The 4,566-nt window shown below is 36.1% G+C and overlaps 1 pseudogene; it reads left to right on the top strand.

Moving 5' to 3' along the window:
* Nucleotides 1-576: 576 nt before the first annotated feature.
* Nucleotides 577-4,303, top strand: LOC109681052 (transcription initiation factor TFIID subunit 4B pseudogene; annotated as a pseudogene).
* The last annotated feature ends 263 nt before the right edge of the window (nt 4,304-4,566 follow it).

Raw genomic sequence — 4,566 nt, 5'->3', positions numbered from 1 at the left:
TAGCAGGTTACAAAATAAATTTACAAAAATCAGTGGTATTTCTATACACCAACAACGAACATATTAAGAACATAGGAAAATAATTCCATTTACAGTAACCAGAAAAAATGAAATACCTAAGAATAAACTTAACAATGGATGTGAAAGATCTCTACAAGAAAAACCATAAACTACTGAAGAAAGAAATCAAAGAACACAGAAGATGGAAAGATCTCTCATGTTTATGGATCAGTCAAATCAACTTGGTGAAAATGGCTATATTACCAAAAGCAATCAAATGTTCTATGCAATTCCCATCAAAATTCCAATGACACTCATCATGGAGATTGAAAAATCTACTCTAAATCTGGCAAGGGTGTGGGGAAAAGAAACCCTTATACACTGCTGGTGGTAATGTAAATTAGTTAACCTCTACAAAAAACAGTATGGGTGTTCATCAAAAAATAAAAATACAGCATTCATATGATCTAGCAATTTATTCACAAGGATATACCCAAAGAAATGTAAATCAGGTTACAACAAAGGCTGTACACCCGTGGTTATTGCAGCATTATTCACAATAGTTAATTTACGGAAATGGAATTCCGTAATGGAATTTTGTCATTTGCAGGTAAATGGATGGAACTGGAGAACATAAGCTTAAGTGAAGTTAGCCAAGTGCAAAATGCCGAAAGTTGCATGTTTTCCCTCATATGTGAAATATAGACCTAATACAAATACAGCAATACTATGAAAAACAGTTCACAATAAGGAAGGTCACATAAGACAGGTGGAGGGTAAAAGAAGAAAGTTAAGAATGTGAATATGATTGATGTACTCTCTATACAAAAATGAATATAGAATTGTCAAACTGGTTGAAACTACCATAAGAAAGGGAATAAGGTAAAAAGAAGAAAAATAGAGGAGATGAAACAAAATAGCATATAATACATATACACAAGGAAGTGCTTCAAGGAAATGCTCGGTGTAGCTACTTCAAACAACCAAAAATGTTCTTTTTAAATTCTTATTCTCTTCTTATACAACATCAAAGAAAAGGAGGGTAAAATAGATCCTACCTAGGAAGTTGTTACCAGTGGAAGGGGGAGGAGGTGGGGAAATGATGAAAGAGGATGAATATGGTGTGAATGCTGTATACACATGTATGTAAATAGAAGAATGACATCTGTTGAAACTTCCAGGAATGGGGGCAGAAGAGGATGAAGAAAAATGGTGCACCAAAATAATAATTTAATAATAATAATTGGTTAATTAAAATTCTCAGGACAAGAGCACACAGGCAATTGTAAAGTAGGAAAGAGTCAATTGCACACACTTACACATGTACACACACAAACACACCCATACAAACCAAAGCCAATAGAAAGGCAGAAATCACCACCTACTTCTCACTATTAACACTGAATTTTAATAGTCTCAATTCTTCCATTGAGAGAAGTTGACTGGCAAGCTGGATTTAAAAGGAAGACATGATCATTTGTCATTTATGAAAAACCTATCTCACAAACAGAACAAAAAAATTGGCTCAAAGTGAAAGGGTAGAAAAACATTTTCCAAGAAAATGACCCTCTCAAAACTGGCAGGAATAACTATACTAATGTCAGTTGAAGTAGATTTCAAGCTTAAATTAATCAGAAGAGAAAAAAAAGATGGTGACTTCTTACTAAGAAAAGGAGCAATACATTAAGAGGAAATAAGAATTTTTATTATATATGCAATCAATGTTGTCTTCTCTAACTTCATTAAAAATATACACTACTGAACTTGAAAGCATAAATAGATCCCAACACAATGATAGTGGGAGGCTTCAAAACTATATTGTCAGTAGTAGACCACTCAGACAAAAAAAAATCAACAAAGAAACTTTAGAATTGAATGACACCATAGATCAAATGGATCTCAGAGCTATCTAGAGTATTCCATCTGGAAACAGCACAATGTACATTTTTCTCAGCAGTCCTTGGAACTTTCTCCAAAATAGATCATATTTATTGTCACAAAATAGGTCTTAAAATATAAGACAATTGAAATAAACCCCTGTATAATGTTTGATGACAACAGAATAAAATTAAATCAGCACAAATAAAAGAAAGAACAGAAAATACCCAAAAATCTGTAGACTAAGCAACACAATTTGTTCACGATCAGAGGGTTCTAGAAGGTATAAGGGAGGAAGTAAAAAATTTCCTCGAATGTTATGAAAATTAAAACAGGCCCTATCAGAACATATGGGTAGTGCCAATGGGAAATGACAGAGCAATCAATGACTATATTAAAAACACAGAGGGTTCATAAGTAAATGATCTAGTGCTGCATCTCAAACTCCTAGAAAAACAAAAGCAAGTGAAACCCAAAACTAGCAGAAGAAGAGAGATAATGAAAATAAAGGTGGAAATCAATGAAATAAAGACCATTCAAAAAATCCACGAAACAAAGCAGTTGGTTCTTTGTAAACATATATAAGTTTGTTAAACCTTAACCAAACCCAACAAAAATGAAGAGGAAATGACCCAAATTGATAAAATTAGAGATCAAAAAGGGGATATCACAACATACACAAACAAAATCTAGAGGATCAATAAGAAATATTTCAAAAATATATATTCAAATGAATTGGAAAATCTAGAAGAATGGACAAATTTCTAGACACAATTTAACAACCAAAATTAAACCAACATGAAATTAAAACATCAGTAAAGAGTCTGCCAAAAAAGAAAACTCCAGGACATAAAGGATTCACTGTAGAATGCTACAAGACCTTTAAAGAAGACCTAAAACGAAACTCATCAAAAATTTCCATGAAATAGAAGGGAAGGAACACTACCACACACATTCTCTGAAGCCAGTATTACACTCATCCTAAACCAGACAAGGGCACAAAGAAAGTCATGTCATATGAATAAAAGGAAAAATACATCAAAAGGAAATAATTATTAAATTATATATGCCCAGATTTGGTGCATCCAACAAAGTTAAACTAACAGTACTGGATTAAAAATCACAGATAGGGGAAGGGCTGGGACACCCATCCAGTTGCCTGCTAATGTGCAGCTTCCTCCAGGATCAATTTTGATCAAAAGTAATAGTGGTCAGTTGATGCTGATGTCTCCTCAGCAAGCTGTAACAAGAGCCGACACCACAAACAACATAACTTCAAGGCCAGCAATAGCAGTACATACTCAAACAGTCAAAATCTGTACAATGCCGAATTCTAGCTCACAGTTAGTCAAGAAAGTGGCAGTGGCACCTGTTAAAAAATTGGCACAGATAGGAATTACTGTGGCAACCATTGTTCCAAATCCTTCCTCAATACAATCTGTGGCTGTGCCTACCAATGTGGTCACCGTTACTCCTGCCAAAGTGGTGAGTACTGTGACTGCCCTGAAGCCATCAAGTTTGGGAGCATCATCTACCCCCTCAAGTGAGCCCAGTCTCAAAGCAGAGAACTCAGCAGCTGCTCTGATTAATCTTTCTCCAACAATGGCAGAAAATGTGAAGAAATGTAAAAACTTCCTTGCAATGTTAATAAAACTAGCATGTAGTGGATCTCAGTCTCCAGAAATGGGTCAGAATGTGAAAAAGCTGGTGGAACAACTTTTGGATGCAAAAATTGAAGCAGAAGAATTTACTAAGAAACTTTATATTGAACTGAAGTCTTCACCTCAGCCTCACCAAGTTCCTTTTCTTAAGAAAAGTGTGGTTGCCTTACGACAGCTTCTGCCTAACTCCCAGAGCTTCATTGATCAGTGTGTTCAGCAAACTTCTGGCGAGGTAGTCATTACCACCTGTACGACAACAGCAGCAACTTCTCCTTTGGTGACAACTACGGTTTCTTCCTCAGTCCAGTCTGAAAAGCCTACCATTGTTTCTGGAGTAACAGCACCCAGAACTGTGCCTGTACAAACTCTGAATCCACTTGCTGGTCCACGGGTAGCAAAAACTGGAGTTGTGACAGTACATTCTGTGGGTCCAGTTGCTGTAGCAGGAGGAAAAATAGCCGGAACTGTTTTGCTTCAGACTTCAAAACCACTTGTGACATCTGTACCAAACACAGTAACAGCAGTCTCACTTCAGCGTGAGAATCCAGTTGTGTCCAGAGCCACAGTAACACTGGCCCTTCCATCTGTGACTTTGGAGAAACTTCATCTGTTGCGCTTTGTCTTCCACCTGTGAAACCTGTTGTTACTTCTGCTGGGACCATACCTGACAAGCCTGTCATTGGCGCTCCAGTCCAAATCAAACTTGCCCCACCAGGTCCCCTCCTTTCGCAACCTTCTGGCATTCCATAGACAGTTAAAGTCAAGCAACTAGTGAGAAATAAATAAGGTGTATCTCCTAAACTTGATAGGTTCGGAGGTTCTTGGGTAAAAGAAAGAAACTTCAGCTGTTTATAAATTAGTTGGTGTTTCAATTGTTCTACTTTATTCAGAAAAAAAAAAGTTTTATTAGAAGGCTATAAAAGTATTGTTAATCCATGAGAAATACTGCATGGTGAATTAATCAAATCACATTATTTTATAGTAAAGTACTTAACACAGCTTGGTATTCTTTTGATTTTTGGTGCTT

This window comes from Castor canadensis, chromosome 3, assembly GCF_047511655.1.
Source record: "Castor canadensis chromosome 3, mCasCan1.hap1v2, whole genome shotgun sequence".
NCBI lineage: Eukaryota > Metazoa > Chordata > Mammalia > Rodentia > Castoridae > Castor > Castor canadensis.
The sequence above is the reverse complement of the archived record's forward strand: the minus strand, read 5'-3'. Positions and strand labels throughout refer to the sequence as shown.